Source organism: Planococcus citri, chromosome 3 (genome assembly GCF_950023065.1).
Source record: "Planococcus citri chromosome 3, ihPlaCitr1.1, whole genome shotgun sequence".
NCBI lineage: Eukaryota > Metazoa > Arthropoda > Insecta > Hemiptera > Pseudococcidae > Planococcus > Planococcus citri.
The window spans coordinates 9,879,810-9,895,782 of record NC_088679.1 but is presented as its reverse complement, the minus strand read 5'-3'; the positions used below and the strand labels follow the sequence as shown (position 1 = coordinate 9,895,782).

Genomic DNA, 15,973 nt, shown 5'->3' with positions numbered 1-15,973 from the left:
GGTAATCTCATTTAAAACACCATCTTTTCGTAAATATTTCACCAAACAGAGAGGATTACGTCGGCGAAGCAATTTCAACTTTGAAATCAATTATCGCGTACTCGATAGGCTCTCTGGCTCATACCGCCCTTGCCCTCGTCCAGCTTCGGTTAATCTTCTTATTATTGCTGCTTTCAACTTTGCCAACTTTTTGGAATTTCCACGCGTATATATGCGAGTGATATACATGCATAGAATGCGAACGAGATGAAAACAGTGGTAGACCGGGGGATGATACGAGTATGTAGATAAAAGCTGAATGTATTTGTACAAATTTACCAGCTCGGATTGACGATGGATCTGCTACCAGTCTCACTTCCACTTTCTTTTTCCAACGTTCTAATGCGAAGAGAAAGTCTTAACACTTCACCCAAGGTTTTTTTCATCGTGGGATTCAAATAAGAGTCAGGCTATTTCAAATTGGTGATGAAACTGTATGAACTGGAGTGAGACGGTCAAAAGCCTTGAAAAAATCACACAGAACTGCTAAGAAAGAGAAGGAGGAGCTAGTAAAATTCTCGAAATGTTTCAATTTTGAATTTTTTTAAAAATTGTCCTGGATAACTCATTCCGATACGAACATTAAGGGTACCAATTTCATAATTTCTAGTAAGTAATTTTATTATTTTTTTTCGTGTTTTTATAACATTTTATCATGTTATCAACACTTTTTCATGTAATTTTTGGCATTAAAAAAAAAAAATTCGATCGATTGTTGAAAATTACCCATGATTTGAATGCTATTTATCATATCTTCCACACTTGTTCATATGGGAATTTTCACCATAATTCTACTGATAGATCATCGACTAATAGGCAATTTTTAGCACATCACCTTTAAATTTTTTAATGTTTTCTGTATCATTAATTGGTGCGTTTAACACATTTGTAGGCAATTTTTGAGATATTTCACTGAAATTTCATCGATTTTTATCATCAATTTACAGTGATTTTAGTGCTTTTTCTCACGTTTTTACATCATTGTCTGAAAGATTGTTAAAAATAGCAATTTTTCAGACAATATCGATGATAACGTTTATCAAAATTTTGTCCATTTTTGGTGATTTACAGTAAGTAATTTTAATGTTTTTTTCATGTTTTTATCACATTTCCATGGATTTTATCCCACTTTCGATGATTCTGGATTGATTTTAATGTTTATTTTTGTTTTTTTTTTTTCATGATTGTTTATATGTATTGAGATTTTGACCAATTTTACCAAAATGTCAGCAATTTCTGGTTTAAATGCTCTTTTTACATGTTTTTCATGTTTTTCATGTTTTTAACACATTTTCTTGAAATTTTTCCCAAAATTCTCAGGAATTTTATTACTTTTTTTTCCTAGGAAATTTCAAGTAATTTTCAGAGACATGCAACTGAAGGGGTGTGGAGGAGACCTCATCCTTGGGGGCTCAGGCAGAAAAACGTTGGCAAAAAATTGAAAACATTTAGGAAAAGTTGGGAAGAAGTTGTGTAAGTTAGGAGAATCAAAGAATTACCTACCAAAAACCATTGGTTTTTACTTCTTGAAGTATACATTTTAAAAAGCTTTCACCTCTCTAACCAAAGTTAGAGGGTAGAAAAATTTGATTTTTCCATAAAGAATAATGCTGATTTACTTCTGAAGAATGCGAATTTTCGAAATTTTTTGCCCTGCTTACTTCGCCGAGCCTTTCATTCATGTTTTTGAAAACATAAGTAACTTTCTAAAAAATAATAATGTTGAAGCCATGAAAGCCAATTTTTTGCATCAACAAGAATGATGTTGTTTCATGTACCTGCCAAACAATCAATGTTTTATAGCTTTCCTTTGCCCCGGCTTCATTCTATGTAGCATACTTATTATTTAAAATCTAAAGAACACACTTTCAAAAAATTCCAAAAATGAAAAAATTAACTCTAGAAATTCTAGAAACACAACCAAATCGATAGAAAAATTAAATTTTTTGTACGAAAGCATCGTTTTAAAAATTTTAAAATTATCAACATTGTAGTTTACAACTTTTTCTTCCAACGTTTTTTCGAACCACTTCTGGGCAATTAATTGAAAAAATCCTGAAAAAAGGGGCGAATCTGCGCTGAAAATATTGGAAAAATCTGGCAAAAAAAACTGAGAAAATTTCCGTATCACGTCCCTCCTATTTTTCGTGTTTTTTATTGTAATTTTGGCCCAATTTTTTTAATTTAGGCAAAAATTACGATCATTTCACTATTTTATCAAAAAATCACTTCCTGAGAATTTTGACAAAAAAAGGGTGCAATTTATCGTTACTTTAAAAAAGGGGGTTAGCACGATAACAGTAGTGGGTTATCACGATAAATAAGTATTCACGATGAAAAAGAGGATTGCACGATAAAAAAGTGTATTTCACAATAAAAAAATCTATTGCACGATTTCTTAAAAAACGAACGATAAATTAGGTGGTATCCACGATATATATGATAGCAAGAACAATAAAAAATAAACAATTTCCACGAGAAGTTTTTGACAAAATATGAACGATAAATAAGTGATGTCCACGATAAATAAGGATAAATGAACGACAAAAAGTACAAGATTTTTGCGAGTGAATAAAAAATGAAGTGTTCTAGTAGGTACCTATTTCAATAAAGCTTTACGAGATAACGCCGGACGACCTCGTTTATGATTTTTACCCAATGGGATGGATTTTGCTGCGAAGGGAGAGTTGAAATTCGGTAAATGTTTACCTGAGCCTGATACTTTTTCTCAAAATGTCCCGATTCCATTCTAATTGGACTTGGAAAAATCAAAGATTTTTAATGAAATTACGAAAAATCCAATTTTTTTACCTATTCGATGGCCTTTGCACCCCTCCTTCTGGGGCCCCATTTGGGTTTCGAACCAAAATAACGTCAAAAATGAATTCTGGAGCCCAAAAAACGTACATATCGATACCCCGCCACTCGACTCTTCCAAAGTATTTACCCCTTTGCACCCTCCTTCTGGGGCCCCCATTTGAGGTTCGAACCAAAATAACAACAAAAATGAATCCACCGCCTCAAAATACCTGTGTATCAAAAAGATTGACGTCTAAATTTGCATTCATTTCTGAAATATGATTTTTGACACCCTAAAAAATGAATCTGTCCCACTTGTGCCAGCGTTTTTTTTGTCAATGAAAAATATCGTGCTAACCAATGAAAAATATCATGTTTATCAATGAAAATTATCGGGCTAACAACCTTTTTCAATGGTTGAAAAATGCTGTGGTCACCACCTAAACTACCGTTCCTAAACCACATTTTATCGTTCAAATGGTTATCGTGCTAACCACCTTTTTTATCGTTCAATTATATTTCCCACAAAAAAACACTTACAACTTTTCATCAACTCGCCAAAAATTTATACTCTCTGAAAATTTCGACACAAACGGTAATTTTTTGTCAATTTTGGCAAAAACAGGATTTTTGGGCAACCTTGGCAAGGACATAACTGTTGGACAATTTTGGCAAGAATCGACAATTTTGACAAAAACAGCACATTTTGACTACTTATTTTCTAAAAAATTTACGCTTTTTTATACAAAAAATCAAAAAAAAAAAACGGAAGGAACCTTTGGCAAAAAACAGGACTTTTGCTTGACAATTTTGAGAAGAGAGAGAGAGAGAAAAGTATGTATTTATTTGGCTCAGTGTCTAAACGCTATACATGAAGTGATCAATTTTTATACAATAATAACGCGATACTTGAGAGGGTATAGGCAAGAAATCTTATAAAAATGTACGAATATAACGATTTGAAAGAATTATTATTTCATTCATTTATTGCATCAAAAAAGATCTTGAGGATTTTCATGTGTTTTAAGACAATTTATAAGATTTTTGCTAACAATAAGGAGGAATTCGAAGTCATCAAGCGATTCCAGCGTGAATAAGGTTAGGTATTTTTCAGTAAGTCTTTTAGAGAAGGCGTCCATTGATTATATTCGCAGTTCATTATGTAACTGATTGTTTCAGAGGAACCATGGTGCGTTTGTAATGATTCGCAGAACTTTGTTTTGTATAATTTGTAGCTTATGTTTGTTAGTTTTTGAAGCTGTTATCCATATTGGTGCTGCATATTATATGAATGAGCTACGGATGAGACTTTTGTAAAGAAGTAGACTACAAGATGTAGACAATCTGGAACAACAATTCAATAAGGGGTGAAGCTTATGTAGTTTGAGGTAGGCATCATGTGATTTGAGAACGATATGGTTTTTGGGGAGTTGGTGAGTTGATTCCCAAAATGAAAAAAGTGTCCGAATTGATTCCCACTTTTTCTTTTCACATGTCCGAATTGATTCCCACCTTTTCTTTTCACATGTACGAATTGATTCCCACCTTTTCTTTTCACATGTACGAATTGATTCCCACATTTTATTATCGAGTGCACGAATTGATTCCAGCCTATTAGCGTTACCCAGGAGACACCACGAGGAAGTTGGCTCAAAATCCCTACAACATTGCAAGTTGTTTGGAGTTATAAGGGTTCATCTCAAAAAACTGTACCCTTTTTTGAGCAAATTTCGTACATACAAAGTGTAAACAAACAGTTTTGATTGTTTTGAATGTTTGTCAGATAGAAAGTCAGAAAATGCATTTTTTATTGGTTTGTACCAAATGGAAAAAAGTTTTTAAATTGATCACTTTTCAAAAGAATGAATTTGCACATATTATGAAATTTTAGTTTTTTGAGAAAAACTCAAAAAGTAAGCCCTGTAGAAAAAAACTAACGACATTCTGTCGATTGGAAATTTAATTCTCTACAACTTTGTTGACATGAAATTCACTTTTTTGAGATGTAACCTTATTACTCCCAAGGTGCGAAATGCAATCAATTCATTCATACGCAATAAAAAATTACATGGGAATTAATTCGTACACTCGAAAATAAAAAGTGGGAATCAATTCGTACATGTGAAAAGAAAAGCTGGGAATCAATTCGTACATGTGAAAAGAAAAGGTGGGAATCAATTCGGACACCTTCATTTCAAAAAAAATCAAACGGGAATCAACTCACCTACAGCCGGTTTTTGAGAGACAGTTTCTGGTCCAAGTGTACGCCGAGATATTTAACTGTCAATGTATTCCATGGTACCATAGTGTTATTGATTAAGATTTCTGGAGTCGGTGAGATTTTGCAAAGTGTGAAGATGTTCGTTTCACTTATAAGAGGATTTAGCTTAAGTTTCCAGCATTCAAACCATGGTTCCAATTCATTGATACCAGCTTGAAGTTGATTACAAGCAATATTAGAAGATCCTTATTTTGGCTGAGTAAACACGTATGTATATCATCAGCAAACATTGCTATTTCATTATCAGCTGGTTTAGGAATATCATAGCAGTATAAGATGAACAATGTTGGGCTCAATACAGCGCCTTGCGGTACACCTTGGCTGATTTCTCGAAGCCAAGAACTTTCATCGTCGATTTGAACATAAAATTTCCTATTTTGAAGCAAGGAAGAAATGATTTTATGTAGAAAGGTAGGTTTTTTGATTGTAACTAATTTGTGAATTAAACCGCAATGCCATACAGAGTCGAAGGCCTTTTTGATGTTTATAAAATCTGCAGTTGTGAATTGCTTCTTTTCATAGTCATTGTTAATAAGTTGTACCATTCAATGCAACTGATGAACTGTGCTCATTTTATTACAAAAACCATACTGAAAAGATGACAAAATCTGTTTCTTTTTCAGAAAGTCCAAAAGATGTTTACAAATGATTTTTTCAAGGATTTTGAATAGAGAAGAGAGAAGACTGATAGGTCAATAATCATTAGGAGACGAAGAAGGAGATTCTTTTTTGGATAGCACAATTACTTTGGCAATTTTCCAGGCATTAGGAAAGTAACCAATTCGATGGCAAGAGTTGAATTTTGAAACAGATACAGTGAAAATCAATATTCAATTGTCGGATGTTTGATTTAAGGGGCACCATGGAAAAGGGGCTTTAGTCACTTTTTTTTGTTTTTCTGATTTTTACAATTCTGAATATATTTAAAATTATTTGTTTTATCAATTCCATTATATTCAGTGATATTGAAGTGTTCTTCCATAAAAAAAAAAAAACGAATTGAAAAATGTTTGCTCATGGAAAAAAAATTCAAGTCTATTGTGAACTTGTAAAAATCGGTGGAAAGAATTGACCGAGGCCTCTTTTCCATGAAGCCCCTCATTTATTTACATAGATGAACCCTGAAGAATAATATTTTGACCTTCGATAAGAAATGTAGGTACCAATTTTAAAGGGAAATTTTTTTTTTTTTGGAATATTATTCAAAGACTGTGCGAATTTTTAGAGAATAACATGTTTGAATGTGTATTTTCAGAACACACTGTACGCATATCCTAATTGATTTTAGCTTTATTAAAAAGAACTTGGAGTAAAAAATCCAAACACCGTTGAATTCGTATCGTTATTTCTACCCAATAAAAAATAATGAACACTGTTCACGACGAATTGAACATACCTAGGTACCGTATGCAATTGGTGAAATTATTTTAATTAAATATACCACCGTTGCGGAAATTTCTCTCCTGCAGCCTTCGAATTGGTAGTTATTCTCATACAGCATACACATACACGCAAATACCTGACCCCTGAGGGATTAATTATTAATGTTTTTCATTTCGCGATGATATACCAAGCATCTCAAGCCAAAGCTCAAGCCCTACAGTTATAAAAGTAGGTATGTACCTACGTAGACGAGTAAGGTACCATTAGGTACTATGCTTTCAATTGCAATATGAAACAATTTATGTAGATTCATAAAAAATGCATTTATGATTTATCGGTAGATAGTGAAACGTAGTTGGCGAATTATTTTAAAGCCCTCCAGTATATATCGTTCGTTGTATTATAGATTACATTTATACTGTACGCATCCGAAATTCACATACATATAATATGGGCCAAAGGAAACATACCATGGGTAAAGGGCAAAGAGAGGGGAACAGGCAAACCCCGGACATATATCAAAAGCTATAGCTCGTGTAGCCCTTGCCCGAGTGTACGATTCCGTATACCTATTAGGTATTCGCATGGCTATGGAGTATTTTTAGGACAACGTGAAACATACGCGCGGATTTACAAAACAACTCGAAGCCGAAATTGAGAAATAAATTTGCGAATGTTTTCACATTCGTATGTAATAATGCGATATACGTCGAGTAAATGTGCACTAGCTTCCGATGATACGAGTATTAGCCTTCATACCCTTTTCCTTATTATTATAGTCACACGTATACGTAGGTAGGTACATAAACGAGTTCCGAGTGCCCTTGCGTCGAATTATGTAGTAAGTGCCACTTTCGCATTTTACGATTATAACACAATACTACGTGCAAATTTCAGTTTTTGTTTGGACGGTGATGAAATCGTATTTATTGATGAGAAAGGTTTTTGTAGAGATCACAAAATGTTACAAAAATAATTCAAAATTATGATCCGCTGATAATTAGTTTCACATTTAAAAAGCAAAGGTAAGAGAATTTTCAATTTCATTGGAAATTTGATTTAAAAAATTGAGAAAAATTGCAGTCAACAGACTTTTAAAAAAACATGGTTGAAATTCTAATTCTTCATAAAGAAACGAATTTAAAACTCGAATTCAAAAATCTTATTACCTACCATTTTTTTTTTCAAATCGCCCATCGTTAACCTTTTCTCGAAACGTCTAAACCAAAAAATCAGGTTCAATATCAACAGTGTCAAGTCCAACCAGTAAAAAGAGCTCAATTATGACTTGCACTTTTGAGGCCCTAAATATTCAGTTGGCTTTTGGTAGAATGGGTTTAAATTGTACAATGTTTGGAAGGACCAAAAGTTTTGCCATTTCTTAAGTACGAACTGTATGCTTTGGGTGAAGATAGCATTAAGGTCGTCAGCTGTGATAAATGTGAGAGGAGAAAGAGTAGTGGCGGATTTCGCATGTAGTAGTAGTTTGGGTTTGTAAGTCAACCAGAGTTTTATGAATATTTTGAATTAGAAGGTGATCAGAAAATAGATTTTGGAAAGCAGTTAGTGAGCTGAGGGAATCACTCTGAATTAAGAAACACTTATTTTCTGATTCATAAGTGAGTATATCACAGATGCAGTGAGTGGAAAATAGCTGTTAGTTTGGCAGTGTAGATTGAAGAGCAGTTATGGATTTTAAAATTTGAAATTTTATCATTAATAGAGAACCTAGGCATACCCTGAATGAAGCGTTGGCAGGGCAGTTGAATTACCTTAATTTATTTGTTGGTAAAATTTGGTGGTAAAATACAGTATTTTACTGTATTTTACTAATTTGGATAATATAAAGAATTATTTTTGGTTTGACTTTGAAGTTCTGAACTTCTGACCTGCCCCTGAAGTAAATTTTCATCTGTTGGGTGTTATTAGAGATATATGAAATTTTCCATGGAATTTTTTTGGAAATTTATAGGAAAAATTTTTGGGAACTTTCAAAATCATAAATTTCTATGAAAATTGGGAAAGTTATGAAGGAAAGTTGGAAAAAAGTGTTCAATTTTGCTTTTTGGTAAATTATGGTAATAAACTTTTGGTAAGATACCATAAAATACTGTAAAATACCGCCGTAATTTACCGACATAAATTACCTTACGGCTCTGAGTGTCAGAATTTTTGATCCATCTGTAAAGCAGGGATTGAATTTTTTGTATTCTGATAAGAGTTCAAGATAGTTTTGTTTTATTACTAGCGGAGAGTGGATATTTTTTGAGTATTTAATAAGCTGTAGATTGACTTTAGGAGGCTTAAGTAGCCCAGGGCAGTATAATATTGGTTTTTGGATGAGAAGTAGGTAATAGGTATTAAAGCCCTGAATGATGGTGTTAGTTGTTACAACAACATCGCCAAAAACTGTTAACGATACTGTTGGCAACAGATTTTTCTTATCAGCGTATTATTCATATTGTTTTCTAACAAGTTTATTTGAAACGATGTCGTTAATAAAACTGTTGCCATCGCCATCATTTTTCCAACCATTCATGCATTCATACAACAGGTAAGGATTTCTTTGCCGATGCGTAAGCAATACTAAAATAATTGTTTTATGAAACGTGATTGTAACAACTAAGGTAAGTGCAGCTAATTACGCCACGTTGGCAATTACGCCACTACCGCAGTTCTCATAGTACACGGGTAGATGGCGCCGTGTGACGATTTTTAGGTGATTGTACTCGTGATTGATAATGGTCGCTACGACGACCGAAACGCGTCTCATTTTATAAAAATTTAATGTATTTGAAGGGTTCCTTTCCAAGTCGGCCTAAGTCCATTTTTATCATTTTTGAGTTAGCAGCGCCATCTGCTGGTACAGGTCGGTTAACACCTTTATCACCTTGTCCCAACACCTGGCGTTACTTTTTTCGCTCAGGAGCGCTGTTTTGCCGGCTCGAAAAAACAGCTGATTATTCCAAAGTGGCCTAAATCCATTTTTTACGAGTATTTGTATACAAGTGCGGTTGTGCCGGTTTTTTTTTTCAAGTTTTTCAACGATTTTCGAGAGACGAAATTTGAAGGTGCTTCGAATGAAATTGTTTCAGAAATGTATTAAATTAATGATTCGTGAATTTTTTTTTGAAAAAACGCGTTTTTCAGCTTTTTTTCGAAATTTTTAACATCAGATAATTCCAAATGGGCCTAAGTCCACTTTTTCTGACTGTTTGACGCGCTCTGGAGCTGAAAATACGCAAAATTAAAAAAATACCAATACGGTACTTTAAAGCAGAAAGATCAAGCTTCACAACCATATAATCACATCATTTATTATTGAAGCGGAAGGGCGAGAAAAACACTTATTTGTGTTTTTCTCGAAACGAAAAAAATGGACTTAGGCCGACTTGGAAAGGAACCCTTCATTTGTAATTTTAATTTTTCGTGAATAAAAAAGTGTTCATGTTGTAAAAGGTGAAATTATTTGACTGTTAAAGCCAAGGTAGGAAAACCAAAAATATCCCCGGACCGGATAATTTTCTGATCTGTGGCTCGCTTTTTCGTAAATTTGATGCCAAAAAAAACGTCATGTTAAATTGACCACAGTTTGGAAACGTGCTGTAATTTGTAATAAGGGGGGGGGGAATTTTGAAGATATGTTTCCTGCAGTAATTTAATGACGATTTCAATGCGATAAACAGTTTTTTGTCATTTTTCAATGTAAGTATCGAAATGTTGAAAAATATACAAAAGTACCAATGTTGAAAATTACGCCACTTCAACAAAACTCTTTCAGGACTTTCACATATTTGTCCAAAATGCTAAGAAATAATTTTTAGCAATGTTTTTATCAATAATTTTAAATAATTTTTTTTGGTGGTGGGGGGAGAGTGGCGGAATTACCTGCATATGTTGATGAATACACCACTTTGGTGAATAATTTTCAGAAATGGATGGGTGGGATAGGGAGAGGGGTAATGGAAAACATTTTTTTTAGGGAAATGTAGCCAATAAGATGCCTAAAATGCCAAATGATTTTTACCAATGTTTTCATAGATTTTAAATAGTTTTTTGGGGTGGTGGCGTAATTACCTGCACCTGTTGGTAATTACGTCACTTTTGTAAAAAATTTTCAGGAGGAGATTGGTGGTATTGGGGGAGGGGTAAGAAAAAAAATGTTTTTCGTGAAAGGTAGCTAATAAGATGTACTTTGAGGTGGTTCATTCACATTTTTGCCAAAGATGCATTTTAACCCCACTAAATGACCTCAAACCTTAGGGTGGCGTAATTACCTGCACTTACCTTAGGTAACAGGTTTAGGTTTTACAGTGGAGTCTCGATAACTCAAACTCCGTTAACTCGAAAACTCCGATAACTCGAAGCAAAGTCTGTTTCCCTTCAACTCTCCATAAGACTCAATGTAAAATTAACTTCTTTACCTCGAAGTAAAAAGTCCAAAACTCCGATAACTCTAAGTAAAATTTTTGAAAAAGACAAGAAAAAACCTCTGTAAGTCAAACGTTGCCAACGTTTTGCCTCTATAACTCGAATTTCTAGTTGAAAACACTTGTAAATTTGAATCTCATTGATACAAAACTCTTTCACGTCACATATCGGTTATTTTCAATGGTACCTATTGTACAATCTCATTCCATACTTTACTCGTACATAGGTATAATATGTGTTTCCATTTCATTCTGGTAAAAAAACACTCATCTAATTCAAAACTTCGCTTACTGGAAATATACCAAAAATTAACCTCTATAACTCGAACTCCGATAACTCGAAAACTCCGATAACTCGAAGTCAACTCCTTCTCCCTTCAGCTTCGAGTTATCGAGACTCCACTGTATTTGGCGATACTGATTGCCAACAGTTAACAGTTTAAACAATGCTGAAACTATTACAACGACATCGCCAACGACATCACCAACGCCATCATTCCAGGCTTTAGTAGGTAGGTATACGGTGGGTTTTTGACTCTGAGCAGGTTAGACCATCAGAAGCTGCCCATGATTCAATTTTTTCAAGGGTTTCTTGAATTACTTTAGGAGCCAGTTGAATACAGCAAAGATTCCTTGAGAAATGGGTGTGGAAACAACATTGGAAATGTCATCAATCAAAAGTATAAATAAAACTGTGCTAAGAACTGAACCTTAGGGAATTCCATTTTCAATTTCACAATATTCTGAGTATGTATTGTCAACTCTCACTCTAGAAGTATGGTTTGATAAGAAATTTTGAATAAAGTAGACCAGATGTCCTCTTATTCCAATTCCAATGTAATGTAATTTTTGGAGAATTTTATAACACCATCAGGCTTTATCAAATGCCTTTTCAAGATCAAAAAAAAATGAAAGAACACTTTCTCTATTCTGGAAGGTTGAACTAATTTTTTTTGGAGACTGAAGAGGTGGTCTAGGGTAGATCTTTTCTTTCTGAAACAACTTTGATAAATGCTAAGAGAGTTTGTGTAATCAATATACCAATTTAAAACGCTTAATAACCATTTTTTCAAGTATTTTGCAAGGAACTGAAGTTAAGGAGATGGGCCAATAACTAGATGCAAGATGTGGGTTTTCATGTTTCAATTTTGGGCTGAAAATTTTTTTAAAACTTGACCATCAAAAAAAATTTTTTTTTAATTTTTGCAAAAATTTTACTACCTAGTTTTTACAGGAAAAGTAATTGTTGAAAAATCGCGAAAAAATCGAAGATTTTCACGAAAATGTTCTTTGAACATTTTTGAAAAAATTTGAGCTCGAAATTAATGTGTAATGATGTTTGGGATTTTTGAAAACGTTCAATGCAAACAATCAAAATGCGTTAACAATTTGTGAAAAGTTCAGATAATTTCTTCCGAAATGTTTTTTGAACGTTTTTGAAAAATTATCAATCCAAAAGTGAGTCAGGATATTCGGGATTTCTGAAAAAGATGATCATACGATTTATCAAAATGGGTTAACATCGTGAGGAAAAAAATACTTGACTAAAATGTTTCTTGGAGACTTTCAAAAAATTTGGAATTTTCAGTTAAATTGTAGAATAGGTACAATGAATCTCTCGCTCAAAAATTGTTAAACAACTCGAACCTGAAACTCTTCAAATATGTACTCGAACCAATTCGTACACACGTTTTTGTGCACTCATAAAAACAGTCCCTTATTACACATACGAGAATGCCATTACTCGAAGCATATTTAAAGCTACAGCAGAATTTTCGTTAAGATTTATGCAAACACTCTCACATATACGAGATTCTAAGTACTCGTACTGCCGAGCGAATCAATTCTGCATGGAAATAATTACCCATTACGCGTTCGGTAGGCACCAGGCACCGGTACTGATGGAATTTCTCGTTTAAAATAGGCTCCATTATTTCGGTAACTTTGTTTTCTTAGTAATAATATTTAAATCTTGAGCAAACATTCCGCGTACAAAGTTGTTATTTCTTCAGTGTAGGTACACATTTTCCAAACACACCAAACTCTCACATATACGAGTACCTACCCACACTACGCGTATATCTAGCCCATTTTTCCCTCTTTTCAAAACGCAGTAGGTAATAACGCGGCTAAGTTTACTCTTTTTTTCCCACTCTCTTCCCGCGGTTCGCAAAAACCTTCCATTCTTTTGTCTTGCTTTCATTTCGCACGACCCAATGCCAATTTTCCAGTCGTTAAACGAGAGAGCAAATGTTGAACGTATCTCTCTTCTTCGTTCAATTTCACTCGCTTTTGCTCTTTTCCCCTCCGATTCATTCCTTCTCTCGTTTCCTTTTTCGCAACTCGCACAATAAACGCGCGGATACGGTGGAAAAATGGAGCAGAGTAAAAAAAAAACCGTACCTAATCATAAAACCAGCATCACTTTATACAAGTCTAATTAGGTCTAGTTTTGATAAAGTTGGCTAAAAAGTTAACCGACGCGGTGGTAATTTTATTCGCCTGGTCAAATTATGACTATCATTCGTTTTCATTACTTTTGAAGTCACGTTCACCGTGAGTCGGCCTTATTGCCTTTGCTATAGTAACTTGGAACTTGTTGATTTCTGAGCTGAAATGGTGAGCTGTTTTGAAAACTACTCGCTTTGAACTATAACTTTGAAAATAAAATACGAAACGAATCTTACGAGAGAATAATTTTAAAAATTAATTCATTGAAAAGAAATTGATACTGGTGGAATTTTATTTGAAGATGCCGGCTCTTCTCTTTCCTCTCTATCTCCCGAGAACTAACCAAAAATGAATACTGGAAGTGAAATTTTCAAGTTGCCAATTACCGTTATCTTCAATTTTTAGAAAATTCATTCCTCTTTCTGGGGGTAAATCTTCTAATTTTGTGTTCAATTTTTCTACGTTTTCTTTCTGCAGGGTAGGTAGCTTAGAAAATCCCATTAGATCTCACCATAAGGCTCCTAATTTACTCTCAAAAGTTATACAGCAGGAAAAGAAGAGCGAATTTGCCCTAATCAAATACATAGGTATCAAATGTAAAATGTCTTTTAAAGCCCTATTTTCAATTCCATTTTTTTTTTACAGCGGATATTCAAAGAACATCCTCGCGAAACAGTAGTAACGGTTTTGAATAATCTCAAGTACCAATGAAGTATTGTAGTAAGTATTATGATGATCTACCTTTACAGGTGAAAAAGAAGGGCGACTTTGTAAGTTGATATTCGCTTGTAAAGTAAATAAATACTTACTACTAGAATGGATCGTTTATAATTTTTTTTTTTTTTAATTTGAAATTTAAAAGAACCTAGCAAAAATTTATGGCAGGAATGACCTCAACAAAACGTTAAAAAAAATTCAAAATTTTAGGTAAATGTCCAACTTTTAAGTAAGAGCTTAAAGTTTGAACGTTTTGAAAACTTTTCATTTATGCGTCAGAAAAATATTTTCTAGCTTTTTTTGGCTCAGGTGCTTGACCTTTTGATGCTTACTATCGTTCAATTTCAATCAACTCATTTTAGGAGATACTCACAAAATATCATCACACGTATTTTAAAGGAAAGAATTAATTCTAAACTCCTGAACTTGATAAAAATGAACTTGAAGTTTTTCGAATGGTTCAAAGGTGATCAGGAAATAGGTACTACATAAATACATACATCGATACTCCACTAGAACTAACCCTGATTGAAAAAAACTTCGCAATAATTAAACATTTTTCCAATTTTTTCAACTTTGAGCTCCTGCTGGGAAGGTTGAATACAGACTTATAAAATTTGACATTTTTCATACGTCTTGTTTAGGTCTTTTGGCCATAGTTTCTTGCTAAGCGCTAAAAGAATTTGCGTCAACGAGTATCATGGAAAAACCTTCGCGAAGAAAATTTCATTATCATTTGCCCGCTCTAATCAACCTCTATCAATGTATCTCTCTCTTCCCACAATATCATGGATGTAATATTCTTCGAAGTTATTGAATAAAGGCAGCAGTTCATCTCAAGCTTCGTCCACGCGGGTACCGTTAATTCAAATTCGATTATCCAAATTTTTTTAATGAGCAAAATATAATTTTTTTTTCTTTACTTTTAATTTTGACATTTCTTATGAAAGACTTTTCATCTGACCCCTTCAAGCCACATCAGTTTAAGTTATTTTTTGGTGATAATTTTCATAAGAACAAAACTGTGAATAAAATCTGAAAAATGTGTTTTTTATTTCAATTTTTTCCACAAAAATTCAAGGCTTAAGAACGTAATAAATTGATGAAAAATTGTATTTGACAAACCGCGCTTTTACTACAATATTTTGAGGTAGATTTACTTCCACAACATTGACGTAATTTTCATAATCGAACCCTCTAAACACGAATATGATATCAAATTTGAAACTTACTGTCCCTTCTCTAGCTTCAGTGCCAATTTTGGGGTGATGCCAATTCAAAAATTCTTTGTAGACTACAAACCTTCGATGACGAATGCCTGACCCTTTTCATTTTTGAGAAAAAGAAAACAAGAAAATATACCTATTGATAGGTGAATTTGAATAAGTATTGAAGTATTTAATTTTTAAATACAACTTCTCTGTGTCCTCTCAATTTTCAAATTTTGAAGGAAAAAATGGTAAAAAAGGAAAAGGTTAAAAAAATGTGATGTGATAATGATGATTATATATCTGCTAGAAAAGGGAACATGAGAACATTTAATTTTAAGACTGAGACAGCGTGTGAGAAAAATTCAATCGATGTTAAAAATCGATGCCCTGAAATTATATGAGAATCGACATCTAAACACCATACGTACACGTAATTTGCATTTTTTCGTGAATCTGAGAGTTGTGAGGACACTCTCAATATTTGTATCTGGATAAAGAAATTTAAATCCGAATTCAATACAAATATTTCATTAAGGGGAGGTGGTAAAGGGTCATCGAGAGGTCATATTTAGAAAATAAAATCATAAATTTACATTCAGTATTTACTCTTGAAAAATATCTAATAAAAGATACCCTCAAAAAGTCATCTTGTTTTTTTAAAT

At 33.4% G+C, this 15,973-nt stretch overlaps 1 protein-coding gene across 4 annotated transcripts in view; it reads right to left on the bottom strand.

The window, feature by feature from the left end:
* KCNQ (KCNQ potassium channel) overlaps window positions 1-15,973 on the bottom strand; it is a 212,127-nt gene that overhangs the window by 103,770 nt on the left and 92,384 nt on the right. The window lies entirely within an intron of this gene.